This window comes from Fukomys damarensis, unplaced genomic scaffold (assembly GCF_012274545.1).
Source record: "Fukomys damarensis isolate Sample0158 unplaced genomic scaffold, DMR_v1.0_HiC HiC_scaffold_21, whole genome shotgun sequence".
NCBI lineage: Eukaryota > Metazoa > Chordata > Mammalia > Rodentia > Bathyergidae > Fukomys > Fukomys damarensis.
In genome coordinates this window covers 24,404,860-24,422,952 of record NW_022900933.1, presented here as the reverse complement: position 1 = coordinate 24,422,952, position 18,093 = coordinate 24,404,860, and positions in this window count along the sequence as shown.

Below are 18,093 nucleotides of genomic sequence, written 5' to 3'. Positions count from 1 at the left end.
TCTATATTCTTCAGGGTATTAGTCGTGAATGGATATTGGATTCTGTTAAAAAAAAATTTTGCTTTTATTGGCATGACTCTGTGTGTTCTGTCCTTCTTTTTATGTGCTGTACTACATTTACTAATTTTTGTATGTTGCATCCCTTTGGATGATGCTTACTTGGTCACAGTGTAAGATCTTTTCAATCATTTGTTATATTCTGTTTGCTGTATCTTTTCAAATAATTAAATGCTGGTACATTTTACAATGTAAATTTTGGTACAGTATGCTGACATTCATCATTGAGAATTTGTATCTTTACATGATATATCTTGGTTCTTATTTTTCCCCATTCTCCTGCCTTTCATTCAACCCCTCCAGTCCTTCCCTAATTACAAAGACTTTGTTTCCATTTGTTTCATTTTCTCATATTTATTCTTTTCCCCTTGCCCTCACATTTCCCTACCCCTTCCGGCCATTAATTCTTATTTCACATTATCTGTTATACATTTTGATCTGCATTTACACTTTCATTTTCTCACACCAGAGTAACTATTTGATATTTACACACTTGTCCTATTTTCACTTGAATATCTCCTCAATGTGTATCCATTTAGTTAAAAATATCTCGTTTTTCATTTTTTATTACTGAATAGTACCCCATTTAATTTTTGTAAAACCCACACATTTTTTTATCCAATCTCCTGTTGATGGGCAATAGGGTTGTTTTCAAGTTTTAGCTATTATAAACTGTGCTACTATGAACATGGGTGCACATATATCACTGTGGTATGATTCTTTTAATTCTATTGGGAAGATACCCAGCAGGGGAATAACTGGGACCTCTAATGCTATTTTTTTGAGGTATCTCCATACTGATTTCCACAGTAGTTGCACCAGTCTACACTCCCACCAAAAAGGAGAAGGGTTCCTTTTCCCCACAACTCCATCAGTATTTTTTATTGGTTGACTTCTTGATAGCAGCCATTCTTTCTGGAGTGAGGTGGAATCTCAGCATTGTTCTCATCAGCATCTCTCAAATGACCAGTGATGATGAACATTTTTTCATTCATTTATTTGCTATTTATACTTCTTTGTCTGAGACATATCTTTTTGAGAATTTTTACATCTACACTCTTAAAAAAGGTTGGCCTGTAGTTTTCTTTGTTAGTTGCTTCTCTGCCTGGTTTTGAAATCAAATATTTCAAGAACTATTAACAAAGTCAACAAGGTAGCAGGATACAAAGTCAACATCCAGAAATCAATTGTTTCTCTGCACAAATAATGAGCTCACTAACAAGGAAATTAACAAATTACAATATCTTCAAGAAAATTCAAATACTTAGGAGTTAACCTACCAAAGGAACTGGAAGATCTCTACAGTGAAAACTAAGGGACTTTGAATCAGAAGATCAAAGAAGACTTAAGAAAAGGGAAAGGCAGTCCATATTTCTAAATAGACAGAATGAATATTGCCAAAATGGACATACTACAAATATTTATATGTAGATTTAATGCAATAGCCATCAAAATATCAACTGTACTTTTTGTATAACTATATTAAAATGTATGTTAAAGCAGAAGAGACCCAAAATAGCAAAAGCAATGCCAGGAAAAGCAGGAGGCATCATAATCCCAGATTTCAAGTTATACTACAAAGCTACAGTGATAAAAACAGCATGACACAAAAATATAGAAGTGTAGTTCAGTGGATCTGAATAGTGTATACGATAACAAAACTAGGCACATTCAGCTATCTTGTTGTTGACAAAGTTTCCAAAAAACATTCTGGAGAAGAGGTACCACATGTTTTTTATTCTTTGCTCATACTTGTTTTTATTTTTCTAATTCTTTACCAGATTTTACTGTGACTACTTTAATAAATTAATATCAAATCAATATTGTTTTTAAAACTGTCTCTAAGGAAGCCAATATGAAATAAAGTAATAGTAACAAAAAGTTAATTAAAGTGGATTTTTAAATTTCAAAATTGGACAAGTTATGATGGGGATTATTCTAATTGCAAGATATATGGTTTAAAGAAATTTACACATTAGGTTTCCTCAATCTTGAAACTTTTTATAGATGGCTCCAGGTCAGGCTTAGCCCAAAGTGGAAGCTATGGAAGATTTGGAAGCGAAAATGAACCAGCCACCATCTTTTTGTTCTAGTGATTTACAAGTACAATGATGCCTGACATGTCTCTGCTTGGCATGTCTCTCCCCGCATCATTTCTTCCTTTCTCTTCTAACCATCTGTTAGACCGAATGACCATGGCAAACCCAGAGGAATCATCAATAACTTAACTTTGAACTCTTACAAATGCTATTCACAAAATGTCAGCCAATTCCCAAAGACCTCCAAATAATTTCCCTCCCATCGCTTTGCAATCAGGGAGTTTAACTTCTGTGATTCACTGGTATTTCCCTCATCTTCCAGTGCTCCTTTAAGAATATTACTTCTGCCAATGCCTTAACAATTGCATGTGATATAATTAATTTGCTAAATCCTTTAGCTATAACACTCATAGTGACTTATACATACAAAGACTCACACTTGATCATTTCATAGATGTTTAATGCATAAAAGGATGGTGATTTCACTGGAAGAAGTAATTTACAAAGCAATAGGCCAACTTTATCTTCCAGATCTATGCTTTCTTATCATTGAAGAAATTAAATTTAACCATAAGCAGTGAAGATAGTCTGTTGAACTTAGAGTTGTGTAAGATGCTCAGAAATTCACAATTCTTTTCATATTTAGAAAACCATCTAAAAAGGTCTAGAAATAAAATATTTCCATCCACTTGTTAATTCAAATGAATCAACACTAAGCATATAAATTATTACTAATCTAGTTAGTAAATGTGCCCCAAAGAAACATGATTTAATGTCTTTTTTTTTAAAAAATGTAATTTACAACTCTGTTTTTTCCCTATGACACAAAAGAAAATAATTCCCAAATATATATGTGGAAAACATTAAATAAGTAAACTATGGCTTAAAGTGTAGCATTTTAAACATGACAACAAAAAATTTAGAATTTATAGAACAGCAGTGTTTAGATATTTCTTTTGCTTAGAGAATTCAAAAGTAACACTTGTTTTATTCAATTTTGTAACGAAGAAATCTACCAGTAATCAGTATGAATTATTATACAAGACCCTCAATTAGCTGTGGTGTTTGACAATGGAAGGGGAAAAACAAAGAATGAGTGATATATCCTAAGATTTACTGCAAATAGAAGAAACATTTCAATACAATGAAAAAAATTATAAAGTAAGTATTTCCAGATAAATTCTTATAGCAAACTATTAATAGACCAATTTAATTCAATCCTCAGTAATCATTCTCAAAATGCTTAATATATTTAAGTGAATTATAAACATGCTATATCCAAAGTATGATAGCCTTTCACCTTGCTATTTCAATTGCATTATCAAGTGTTCTTCCTACTGCACACCTCATATCCCTAGTAATTTTATTTTAAAAATTTTTTTCAGGAAGAAAAATGAATTATTGTAAGACCATATAATAAAATGTTGTCAAGAGCTCTTAATTCTGTTAAGTAGCTAAAAATTCTGAACCATACATTTTAAAGTATCAAATGAGTCCTTAGAAGACCTTGCCAAATTAAGATTTACAGGAAATTCTGACATAATTTCATTGTATTGGATATGAATAGAAAATCTACCCTGCCTAGTTTTGGGTGAGCAAACGCAGTTGTTTATTTAGCACAAGCTAACAGCCAGACTGGCTCTGACTACAACTAGCCACAAGCAAGGAAGAAAGGGCAATGTTTTTTAAGGAAGAAGTGGTTGCCAGGCATAGAGGTAGTTGCTGGGCATTGGTCTGAGACATCATGACCTAAATGAATCTTGGGAGCTGAAGATAACATGGCCACAGGCAGTGGTGCAGATTTACTGGAACTAAGGGTAGTGCAGATGTATTCAGGCTTCCTAGAATTCTGTAATGGCAGGAGCTCTGCAATAGTCCTTCATAACTGTAGGAACTCTGCAAAGGTCCTTTCCACCAGCAGGAACTCTGTGATGATCTTTTTGTGAGCCAGTAACCTATAATGGTTTTTCCCAGTGGAAGGTTTGTAATGACCCTCCAGCTGGGATTGCATTTCTGACTCTTTGTTGCTATAAAGAGAAGAGAGTATAGGGAGGCAGTTTCTGTCTCTCAAAACTATTTCATGCTGGACATGGGAATGGCACAGACACCTTAATAGAGAGAAAGCCCAGGAAGATACAGGATGGCCAGAGCAAGCATTTGCCTTATCAATTGATTGGTAAAATCCTTCACTCGACTTTGGAGGAATTGTGAGAGAATTTTAAGGTTACATGACCTCAAGATAAGGAGGAAGAGAATACAGATGAGTGGCTGGTTAATGGAAGGAGCCATATGGTCTACCTCTAAATACCAGTCCAAGTGTAGCTGTTAAGGTGAAGCTAAGGATTGGGTGGAAGTATCCAAGACCTTGGGGTTTAGGTGAGGGGAGATAAAGGGACCCCCAGAGGTTGGCATAGAAGGAGACAGTAGGGAAAAATCTAAGTGTTGCCTGTGTACTAGGAAGGGTAGAGTGGCTGACAACTTGGTTAAGATGTCTCACCCTAGAAGGGGAATGGGCAGTGTGGGGATGACTAGGAATGAGTGTGGGAAAAGGTGTTGATCCAATTGACATTGTTGTGGGGAGTTTTTAAAGTCTGGTGACTTTGCCGTCAATGTCCACAGCAGTAGTTGTGGCTGGAAAAAATGGTTCTCAAAAAGAAGGAAGGGTGGAATAGCTGGTGCCTGTATCAATTAGGAAAGGGATGGACGTATCCTCCACTATAAGAGGTGCTGATACTTTGGCATCTGAGATGATCCAGGGGCCCTTTGAGGCCTCTGATTGGCAACAATTGTTGGTGGCCAAGGGAAAGAGGTCTAGGGGCAAGTTGGAGGCCTTTGGGGTTGTGAATCAGAGGCAGCTGCCAGTGCTAGGCAGTCTGACTTCCAACGGGGATCTCCACAGGAAGGAGGTAGCTTGGAAGGATTCCCAGGCTGCAGGCATTGCATAGCCCAGCAACCATTCTGGTAACATTTGATATAAGGCCCTGGAGAAGTGCAGGTCAGAGGTGACTTTGACTCCTTTGTGATCCACTCAGTGGATGACTTTTGTTTTGTTTTGTTTTTACTTTGGAGATCAGCATCCGTAGCCAAGAACCATACTGCTTTGAACACTTTCATCCCTGTTACTAAATACATTCAAGGTCAAATTGATTAGCTCCTGCTGTGGAGTTTGAGAGCCAATTTCTAATTTCTGTAGTTTTTTACATCTGTGACAGACCTAGTAATGAAATGCATCTTCAAGATGAGTTATCTTTCTGGATATTCTGCATCTTAATGCTATGTATCACATTAGAGCAGCATCCAGGCAAGTTATAACCTGGGCTGAATTTTCTTCACTGATCTCAGTGGCCTCTTTGAGCCTGTTAAAACTGACTGCCTTATAGGCTGCTCTGTGAATCCTCACTACTAGGTAGTCAATCATATGATTTCAGTTAGCTATGTTCCTAGATTCTGTGAATTTTTTTGTGTTGTATGAGGAGATAGCCTTAGTACCCACTAGAGAGTACCCTGAGCAAGTTGGCATTTGTGCCTTTAAGATTGGGTAAGGGAGATTATTTGTTCTCCTTCACCTGGGGACAGTGTGAAGGTAAGAATAATATTTAAATCATCCCAAGTGATATTATATGACAGAATTACATATTGGAATTCTTGGATATATTGAGTAGGGCCTGAAGAGGAGTCCAGATGCAGATTAACTTGGGAAAGTATTGTCAGAGAGAAAGAAACATGAGTCCTGACTATTCCTTCTGCCCCTGCCACCTCACAACGTGGTCTGAGGCAAGGTTCCAGAAACAGATGTCACCTGATGGTTTCCTCTAGGAAAAAAGCTCAAGAGAGGCCTAGAAAGTCCTCCAGGGAAGGTCTCCCTATCCTGGGTTAGACACAGATGTGTTGGAGACATGGAGAAAATCTACCCTGGCTAGGCTTGTGTGAACAAATGCAGATGTTTTTTCAGCATAAGCAAGCAGGATGAGTGGCTCTGACCATAACTAACCACAAGCAAGGAAAATCGCAAGGTTTTTGAAAGAGAAAATGATTGCCGGGGGTGGACATAATTGCTGAGTATTGGGCTAAGACATCACTGCCTTAAGGAATCTGGGGGCCGAATGATAATGTGGCAATGGGCAGTAGCCGGATTTCCTGGATATGAGGGCTGTGTAACTATATTCAGGCTTCCTGGAATTGGGAGCTTGGCAATGATCCCTCTGTCAGCAGGAAGTGGCCAAGTGTCTTTTGAGCTGGTGGGACCTCTGCAATGATCTTTTTGTGGGACAGAGCCTTGTAATGGCTTTTTCCACCACTGAGCTTGTAATAACGCTCTCACTGGGCATGACACCACTTTCAGATCAGTTTTTGTATGGAACTCCATGACATTGTTTGGAATAGACTGGGATTTCCCTCAAATGTAATAAGAAGTGAGAATCTTTAAAAAGTTAAGCAGTGTTTAATGATATTTCTACAATAAATACATTATTTAATACACCAGCTCCATTATTTATGAGTATTTGGGCCCTGACTTTATTTCTTTTCACCAAGTTGTAAGTTTCAATATGCATAAAAGAATGAAATTATTGTCCAAGTCTCTGTCAAGAGAAGTCCTGAAGTCCAATGAAATTAATGAATGAGCAACATGATTTGGTAGCTCTAAGCTTTCTGTAAAAATGTGCTTTTGTAAGCCTGATTGAAAAAAATAAATAATGCCGTGTTTTATACCACATGTGTCTTTTCTTCCATCTTCCCTTTTCAAGTTCCACAAATATTCAATAATCTATAGCTTTTGAGTTATCTTTCACAATCTACCTGCAACACCCACAGGTACTTTTTGCTAGTCTAGACACATTGGTGGCCTAATAGTTAACTATATACTTAGGAATAATTGGGTGTGCAAATATTTTCTTGAGAATGGGTTTTTATGCCAAAAACAAGAAAGTGTGCTCAAGGGCAAAGGCCATCTGAAGGAGAAAAGGGTATGAGTAAAATAGAAATGAAAACAAGTAATGGTCTCAAAAAACAAGACTTGGCTCTTTCCAATCCAATGTCCTTGACAGTGTTGATATTGCTGATATGGTTGAAACTGTCAGGAGTTAAATAAAGGATAGTAGAATTGACAAGATACTCTTAAATACTTGAAAATACAAATGGAATGTGTGCCTTATTTCAAGTTTTTTTTCATTTATCTACTATACTTAATGGGTTCATGACTTAGCACAGGAATTTTCCAAAATATTGACTTCTATAACGCAATTTGAAATCTTAACCATTATTTATATGTCTCATACATAGGGTTCTCAGGGAACAGAATAATTCTAGACGTGTTTAAATTTTTCTTTTAATGAATATACCTGTTTTTGGAATGTGCAAGTTGGTATATGTTTTTTCCTTAAGCTACTCAGAGAACAACTCACTCTAGCTTGCACAGAGGTAGACAGGCCTTTTGATGGTTTTTAGAAATTGATTTCCTTAGGCCATTTGTTTCTGATTAATGAGAGAAATTTCTATGAGATACAAAAGTGAAAAAGTAAATACTTGGGGTACTTATGCCCCTGCCTCTCTCCATAGCAAGCCAGGTGTCTTCCTCTCCACACCAACAAAACTCCTACCAGCAGCCATTTCAAGTAGATATCAATCAATCTATGTCCTTATAACCTTGCAAAAACCCCTTCCCCTGCTCTTTGCTTCTGAACCAGGTAAGGATTTTGTAATTTGTTAGCAAATGAATTGCTGTGACATTTCCTATTAGTTTTATACTGATTCCTTTGCATAAACTTATTTCTTTAATTAATTAATTTTCTTGGTACATTTTACATATAGATAACGATCACATTCATCATAAGGAATTTGTACCTGTGGATGACATATCTCGATTTTTCTTTCTTTTCCATTTTCCTCCCCCTCATTTACAAAAGCTTTGTTTCCATTTTTACCATCTTTTCTGTTTTTCCCCTTCCTTTCTTTACCTCTTCCTTAGTTCCCCTTCCCATTTGGGCATTTTTTTTTCTATTTTATAATGTCTATTGTACTTTATTTCCTTATTTACACTTTCAGTTTCTCACACCAGAAAAACAATTCTATATATATATATATACATATATATATATATATATGTGTGTGTGTATATATATATATATATATATATATATATATATATGTGTGTGTGTGTGTGTGTGTGTGTGTGTGTGTGTGTGTGTGTCCAATTTATTTCATTTAATATTATGGGCTCAGGTGCATCTATTTACCTAGAAATGTCTCGAGTTTATCCTTTATAGCTGAGTAGTATAAAAAAAAATTATCCGTTCATTTGTGTTTGCAAGGCAGGCAATGCCACTGAGCTGAATCCCCATCATAACCCCCCCAAATTTAAAACTTAATAAAAAATGGTCTTCTGAAATGAATGGACACTCCCAAATGAAGTATAAAATACAAATGCTAATTACTTTGATTTAATCATTATGCAGAGTAAGCATGAATCCATGAATATCACAATGTACTCCATAAATATGTGAGAAATATCTCTATTAACTAAAAATTAGAAAAAATTGAGAAAGCATTGTGGATTTCTTTAATGTAGGAGAGTATAGAGTAGAAATAAAAGTACAAAATTAGCATTTACAATGTAGATATTGTAATTTGTAAAAATCTGTATTTCAAGCAGATGAGGAGAGATAGGGACAATCGTGCCCCAGTATGAGTACACTGTGACTCAGAAATGGAGATTTTCTGTAATATAAGGGCATTATCTAAGATCCTTTTCATTAACCAGTTATTATTAAAAATGAGGAGAAATATGAAGATAATTCAGTCCCGAAGTCATAACTTCCAGATTCTCATCACGAAAACCAGGAATTTGTATCACTTAAAATAAACCTTATAATTTTTAAAAGGAGAATAAGCAATATGGAAATCTTATTAATAACACATAGTTTTTGTCTTTTGTGATTTGAGTTTCTTGAAACAGACTTGTTCTATAGTCCCAGCTGACCTTGAACTCACTATGTAGCACAGGCTGGCCTCAAACTCTAGAAAATAATGTCTTGCCTCAGCCTCCTGAGTGTTGAGATTTTAGGTGTGTGTCACCATGCCTGGCTTAATAACATATATTTTTAATAGTTTACAAAATCTCTTCAGTAAAACACAGGATCTATAAATAGCTTTGGTTGTTAAGCTAAATGAACAGTAAGAATCAATTGAAGTTCTGGGACTGGTGATAAATAATACTGTCTTATATAAAAAGGTATCTATTTAGGTCTCAAATACTGTAAACATAATGTAGATTACTTCTAGAAAAGTGTGAAAAATAATTGTCTGAACCACATTATATTTATTGGCCCTCACCTCTGCGATCAATATGAAAGACCAAGAGGTGAAAGGGCATTTCTTCTACTGTTAGGGTTCTGAAATGGAAGAAATAGAAGAAAAGGAAAAGTGAGGTTGAACTTGCAATTATTCTTATTGTTTGAAGCAAAAAATATACAGATGAAATTTTAAATTCTTTCTGCATGCTCTTTTAGATCCTCTACATAAAAGGCATCATTTGTCTTATTCTGTCCATCAGCAAATTTGGAGCACTTTTTTTAACTTAAAAATTCAATAATAAAAGAAGATTATTGTCTTAAAGCTGTGGCTACTGTTTTGCATATAAAATGTGCCAATATCATAAGGGGGAAAACACCAATTCTGAGCCATGAAATTAAAATAAAGGGAGAAAAATAGAAGTATTAGTAGATAGACTCTTAAATCAGCCTCTGTTAGGAATCTGACAACCGAAATGTTCCTCTTCTCCTACCTTTGGCTTGCACAGGAACTCCTAGTTATACTTGAGTATTCAAAGGTTCCACTTAAATAAGAAAAACAATGAAACAAAGAAAAAGAAATGAAACAAAACAAAACACAAAAAGTGAATTTTATTTTACAAGTAGAGCATGAAAGAATGAAAAAAGTCTGAGACTATCTTTATTAGATTCAGCAGTGTATAATTTCTCATTGAGTTTATTTTTTATTCTATTTCACTTTAAATCTATATTTAAAAATATAATAAAACATCCTATTTCCAGTCAGTGTGAAAAGATGTATTTCTTCAAAATTCATTCATGACTGACCACAATATTTTAAGTTTTAATACGAATGAAAATGAATTATTTTATAGAAATTTTCCAAATCCATAAGCATTTATTATGGGCAGAAGGGTTGTGAGAGACCCTGAACAGTTATTCAGTTAATAACAAGAGTGAAAAGTTACAAAGTTCCCATAAATGGAAGGAATTTCAATGCCTAGTCACAGAAATAAGAGAATTCAATAAACACAAAATCAAAAATTACTTTTGATTTAATTATTTCACATTTATAGCATGAAATCATCTTGGAAATGTTTCATATGTGGCAGTTTTGACCCATTGTCCATAATTTTCTCTACTGATTTTGTTTGGACCTGAATCCTCCGTATTTCAATGCCCATTATTTTTAATCTTTTTCTTCATTTCACTTGTACCATTATATTTCATTTCAAAATTCCTAATTTTTTTTGTTCTGAAGATTATAGATTGTTTTCTTAAAATATCTCCTTTGCCCCCCCAGACTATATAACCTGGTTTCTGAAAGCACTAAGTTGTACTGGTTGGAAACAGCAAAAGTCTGTCCAGGCAGCTATAAGAAGAATAAACTTTATGGTTCAAATAAACACTTGCCTCTCAAAGTTCCAGAGGCTAAAAATGCCAAGAGCAGGAGCCCTGCATTTTCAGTGTCTGCTTAGGGTCCTCTTCACAGTTTATAGAAAGCACAAGGAACAAGAGAGCTGACAAGAACAGTAATCTACTCTCATGACATAGTCACCTCCTAAAGCCCTACTTTCAAGGACCGTCACGTTGAGGAGTAGATCTCAACATATGAAACTGAATGGGGAGGATATATACATTCAACCCACAGCCAATGGGGATCCTTTCATTTTTCCCATATCTCTGTTCTTTCAGATTTTCCCTTCTTATATTAATAAGACATAAATTTCAAAGATGTGGAGTGAAATTAAGTTGCATGTTCAAGAAAAAAATTACATGTATAAAATTCAGAAAAGAATGATTTGAGAGAGACATGTTAGAGAAACTGTGAAAATAATTTAGAAGTTCCCTGCCTTAATTTTTAAGTTTCTGGGCTAAGTTATGAATAAATTCAAAGTTGAAAATATTTTTTAAATTAAAATCTTATGTATTTTATTTTATAAAACTAACACTGGCTTTTTGATCTGAAAATAATGAAAGATTTTACCTCTTGCAGGAAAAGTTTTACTCAACACTAATATTTGCAAACAGTGCCACACAGACTTTGCAAGAAACACAGAAAAAATTTGTGCTTATGTGAGGTGTGTCTGTCTTGGTAGAGCTCAACCTCTGACAATATATATGGAAAAACTATTTGCCCTTAGGAATTTAAAAGACAGTTTGAAATCTAGTACTGTAGCTTCCTGGTACATTACATGCCCAGTACACCTCATGACCTTCGTTTTATTCTCTACATCTACTTAATTAATTAATTAATTTGTTTAAATGGTTCTATAAGCAATGTATGGAAGTAAAACGTTTAAATTAAAACTTACACAGAACTTCATTATGACAGTGGAATATTTGTTCTAATGTCATTCATGATTAATTTCTAAAAGAACTCCCCAGCAGATGCCTGCTTTGGAAATTCACAGAAGAGTAAAATCCTTCATCTGAGGATGTTAAGGTTTTTGATTAAAGGTAAAATTTGAACTAGGTAGCAAATATTAGCTCAAATTTGAATAGAAGGTGAATGTTTAGGAAGAGCAAACAAGCCATGCTTTTCAAACTTTCTACTAATATCTTGATTATCTGACAGAATTAATGGAGTTGACTTGGGGACAAAGGAGGAGACTGTGATTTAAAAATATATGACTAAAATTGAACCGCGGATTTAGCTCAGTGGTGCTACCACCTGCCTCACAAGTGCAAGGTCCTGAGTTTGAGTCCTAGTACCAAAAAACAAAACAAAACAAAATGAAAAACAAAAATAAATAAATAAATTTAAATTCTGTTTGTAGCATATACATGGCGTGGAAAGCCTCTTCTCCTTTTCACTGTGATAACTGTACCTCTCCTTAGCATGATTAACTAATGGCTAATGCCTTTTACTGAGGACAATGAAAAACAAAAGTATGCAAAATAGAGAAGGAAAAATGTGGCTAGAAGGTAATAACACCTTTATCTCCAGTATCTTTGATTACTCACAAAATCCTAGACCATATCATGTTAAATTGTATTTAAAAGATCAATTTTGTACACTCTTAGCTCATCATTTCTCGTAACAGTACCACACCCTCATATACTGCTTAATAATTAGTTAATTAATGTAGTTTTTACCTGGCTATGGCAATGTGTGCCTGTAACCCCAACATTCAGGAGGCTGAGGCAGGAGGATTATTGGGAGCTTCAGGCCAGCCTGGGCACATACCAAGCTCAAGTCCAGCCTGATGTATAAGATAAGACTTTGTCTCAAAAAGCAAACCAAAAAATGTAAATTTTTTTAAAAGTTCTATTTCCTATAGCAATAAGGACTTCAGGTTACTAAGAATAATCAAAATTGCAACTTGGTAAAAAATTGTAAAATATTGAAGGGCACAAAGTAAATAAACAAAGGTACAGGTGATGAGTTATGAAGCTATTTCTATTTCTGCCCAGATTAACCTATGATTTAACCAATTGTAATACAATGACACATCACTTTTATTTATAGTGAATGAATAGTGCAAAAAATAGCCAAGTCAATATTGAAGAATAGCTGGAGGTATGTGGTTTGTGCTGGAAAATATCAAAACTTAAACTGTAACAATGTTATTATTAAGGCAATGACGTTGTGGCATTTGGAGAGACAAAAACAGTAATTGATTCTGAATTAGATTTGGAAATAATTTCATGAAGATATGTAATTTTGTATATGACAGAGGGACCATAAGAGACAAGTATTAAATTAATAGATTATTTAATAGGTGAGTGTGTCCTCATCATAACAAATTAAAATAAGTTATAGGGAGAATGAAATACCTCAGCTTAAAGAAATCTTTTCCTACTCTCTAGAAAATGCTCTACAGTAAAGAGAAAAAGAAGGCATGCATACAAATGCATACACACGCATACACACACACACACACACACACACATGCACATGCATGCTACATCTTTGAGTACCTTAGAAGAAATAAAAATGTAGAAACAGTGCTGGAAACAATGCAGTTGGGCAGAACTTTGGAAGGACATGGAGTAATAATGCATATAGCTACAGAATTCAAAAAGAGATGCCAAAGTTTATGTCCCCAAAATTCCCATGGAAGGTAGGTAGCCTGGCAGATAAAAATAAAATTCCTGTCTTGAATCTTATATTTAAAGCATGAAGCAAAGTCTGGTACCAGGAGTTCCACAGAGCAATAATGGTTTCAGAAACTGAAGCAGCTGATGTCGCAGTAACTCAAGGTAATCTACTGTGTCTCAGAGAAAGGGTCACCCATTTATCACAAATCACAGAAGCATCAGAGAATGTTAGAGTAAATTGTAAGTTTCAGAATGGGAGAATTATTAACTTTTTCTTGACTGAGGATAGATTTGAGACTAAAGCTAATGATTTAAGGCTATTACTTTCCGTGTCACTGGATACTGACTTTGTGAGATGTATGGGTGTTGTCTGACTCCTGTCTCAGAACAACAGGATGGAAACCCATGGCCCTGGGTTAGTTCTTTCATGTTAAACATATTAATACCAGATGTCATCCCAGTTCCTGTTAATGAGTCTGCATTCATATACCCAAAACTATATAAGTGGATGGTAATCCCTTTCCTCTGAGATTTTCTGATAGAGGAATGAAGCTCTGAGAAGACTGGGAAGGATTCCTGAAAAGGCTCACTTTTCTCAGATGCGTGCTGGGCAGAAGCTCAGGGGAAAGCTGGACATATGGGTCCCTGGCGCATTTCAAGAATATCATAGGACAAGAAATACAGGGTCCTGAAAAGGCTTATTATGATGATGATGGTTATTATTAATCATTATGATTATTCTGCAAACTCTTTTTTCCCATGCTTAGAGCTATGTGCCATTTTCCCTTGGGAGAAGAGAAGAAGATGGGAAAGAAAAAAAAACAGTGACAGAATTATTTCTACAGAATATGTCTCTGTCAGGGTCTTGCTTCCAGCAGACTATTTCTGGTCTTCAGACCAGCACCAGGTTTGGAAGAAGAGTCCTGAAAAGGAATCTTTTTCTTTTCATGATAAAAGAATGAATACTGGTGTTATTACCTCTTACTGTGCTCCTTTTTTTTTGTATTTCTCAAAAACAATTTTAATTAAATATTTTTAATTGAGTTTATTGGTACATTTCAGGTATACAGTACAGTTACATTCATTATTGGGATCTTGTACCTTTACATGACAGGTCTTGGTTCTTATTTTTTCCCCTTGTCCCTGAGTTCCTTTAATTAGCTTGTTGTTCATTCTTTTATGGTAAGAGTAGGTGACAAGGCTTAGTGCTTAAACCCGTGGAAGCATTAATTGTTTACATCCATTCTAAGTGTTTGCTTTATCTGACAGGAATGTGTCCTTATGGGTAGGAGACCATGCTTGTATATTTACTGTTTTCCTTGTAGTCATTAGTCAAAATGGATTAAGGTTTATGGAATGTGTAACTTTGCTCCCTTATTCTGTACTTGCTTTGTTTTATTGATAATGCCTCTTATTAAGTCAAAAGATCATTTTTCCATATTTTAGATCCAAGTCCCTTATAAGCTCTCTGACTTGGAAATGCATGATTCTATTGTGTGAGCTATATTTTTGGTGTCTTTTAAGTTATTTAAATGAAGTTTTAAATTTTTGTTAAGTCCAATTTATCAATATATTTTTGTACCCTGTTGATACATAGCTACTATAAACCTAAGCAATTATAATGTATTATATCCAAAATGAATAAAAACTCATATCCCCAGGGTACATATACAAGAATGTTCATAACAACATTAGTCACAACAGCCAAAATGTGGAAACTATCCAAATATCCAACTGATGACAGGTACACAAAAACGATTCTATAAAATGAAATATTATGTTTCAACAAAATAAATGAAATATTTTAAAAAGTAATAGTGTCAAGATAGATATATTAACTAAATGATTTCTGAAAAACTAGTGAGCCAGTCCTCCCTGACTGATAACTTAAACCATTTCTCCACTTTACTCCTCAATAAATGACCAGAATATATTCATGCTCTCAGTACATGCTATCCTGTTAGTCTCTATTCACTGTATTCATAGCTGTATTGCCCCTGTTTTACACCTTTCACTCGAGCACTTGGGTGTTATAAATCTATAATCTCATACTGGTATTGGATGGCCTTTTGTTTGAGTATCAGCACCTACCTCTGAGTTGTGAGCATCCAGAGTTGCAGTCCAACCAGCCCTGAGAAACATTTACAGGGAACTTGCACGTAGCACTTGATTATGGGAATTAAAAACCAAAGAATCAAACTATCAGAGACCCCTGCAGAGGATCCCAATCTCCTGCTTGGTGCTGTGATGTGATATGAGAAGAAAGACTCAGAGATGGAATCAAAGTAAAATGGGGAACTGGGATGTCAAAGCTGAGTAAGCCAACATCCTAATAACAAACCAGGACCACTGATATTTATCGTTGACACAATCATTGTTAAATTGGGATGAAAAGGTTGTGTGTAGTTGCTAGAGATAAACTGCTCAGGGCAAGGCTTGTAAAAGAAGACGCAGAGCATTCTTGTGTTGGGAACACAACAGACAGATACAGGTTTTTGTTAACCTGCTATTTTAGCTAAGAAGATTTCAATTCTGGGCATGGAAATTTGGTAAGAGTCACTCTGACCTCAGCTGTGTTATCTCAGGTAGGCTTTGGTCAGACTCATTTCTTAAAGCAAGCCAATTGTGGTACTAAATTTTTACAGCCTTCACTTCTTATAGCCTGTCCATGTGGATACATTTGAAATATGTTAGTCAAGAAAGAATTGTCCTCTATTTTTTCATTAGAATTATGAATTAATGGATGAGTTTCTTATGAGCCTGATCCACTATAAATGTATCTTTTATAGTAATGTAATAGGGACCTAGAGGCCGAACCTGCAAATAAACAATGTTAACTAAAAGCAGGATAATTGTACAATTATAATAATAATTTTGGAAATTTATAAACAGGATTTGGTCAGTTAGAGGTATAAGCAAAGCAAAGAACTACTACCAGTTTACTAATAGCATGTGTTTCCAGTACTCTTGCATCCATTAATCAATAACGCACAAATGACATAGTTGTGAAAATTCAACTGAATACCTCTAAACTGGTAATGTCCAAGAAAAGAACTAATTAAACACATTAGCCTTCATTTTACCTTACCTTCAGTAATATGTTACAATAAATTTGAGTACACATGAAAACTAATGAGTTACTTTGGCATGTATATTTTGTTTTCATTGGGTTTACTGGTACATTTTAGGTATACAATACAGTTATATTCATCACTGGAAACTTGTACCTTTACATAATATATCTTGTTTCTTACATTTTCTGCATTCCCCCACCCTCCCTTCAATCCTTCAACCCCTCCCTCTTTATAAAGACCTTTGTTTTCATTGTTTCGTATTTTTTTCTTTTCCTTCTTTCCTTTCCCCTACTCCTCCCACTTCCCATACCCCTTATGACCTTTGCTTCTTATTTCACATGATCAAGCATAAATTTCGGTCCTTACTTGCATGTTTCGTTTCTCACACCAGAGAAACTACTCGGTCTTTGCACGTGTGTCCTATTTATTTCACATAAGCGTACGGCCTCAGTGTGCATTCATTCAGCTCTAAAAGTCTCTACTTTCTCATATTTCATGGCTGAATGGTACTCCATTAGAAACAAAAAAACACATCTTCGTTATGCAGTCTCCAGGTGATGAACACTTGGGCTATTTCCAAATTCTAGCTACTACAAATTGTGAGGCTATAAACATGGATGTGCATATATCGCTGTGGTATGATTCTTTTAGTTGTTTTGGGAAGATACCCAGAAGAGAAAAAGTTGGATCAAATGGGATTTCTAATCCTAGTTCTTTGAGGTATCTCTATACTGATTTCCACAGTGGTTGCACCAGTCTGCACTCACACCAACAATGAAGAAGGGTTCCTTTCTCTCCACAACCTAGTCAGGATTTTTTTTTTTTTTGGTTGATTTCTTGATAGCAGCCATTCTTTCTGGGGTAAGGTGGAATCTCAGTGTTGTTTTCATCTATATGGCTGAAATGACCGATGATGTTGAAAACTTGTTCATGCTTATTTGCTGCTTTTACTTCTTTGTCTGAGAAATGCCTCTTTCAGATGCCCATTTTTGAGTTGGGTCTTTAATATTTGGGGGATCTGATTTTTTAAGTTCTTTATATATTCTAGATAGTAGTCCTTTGTCTGTGGAACAGCTGATAAAAATGTTTTCCCACATTGTAGTTTGCCTCTTAGCTCTGTTGGTGATTTCTCTTGCAGTGCAGAAGCTTTTTAATAAGTTACCAACTATTGATTCTTTGTGCTAGTTCCTGTGCTATTGAGGTTTTGTTCATAAAGTCTTTTCCTATGCCAATGTCTTCAATAATCCCAACTATCTTCCAGAAAGTTTAGTGTTATTGTTTTTATCGGTATATACTTCTTCAGACCTGATACTATGTACAACTATTCAAGACTCATTTTAATTCACAGTCTGCAATTTGTATGTTAATGATGAATTTTTGGGACTGTTATTACTTATTTTTTACTTCAAAATTTTAGTAGTAAATATAATGCAGAATGACAACATTAATTATAGGGGATTATGCCTGTATACAATATTTATTATTTCTTCTTTTTGACCATTTCCCTCCCTTTAACCTCTTTTCCTTTCCCCACTGACAGAATATTTGTTTCCATATTTCCCTTTCACATTTAAATAAAATCTCTTCTCCTTGCCTTCCCTTTTAATTCCTCTC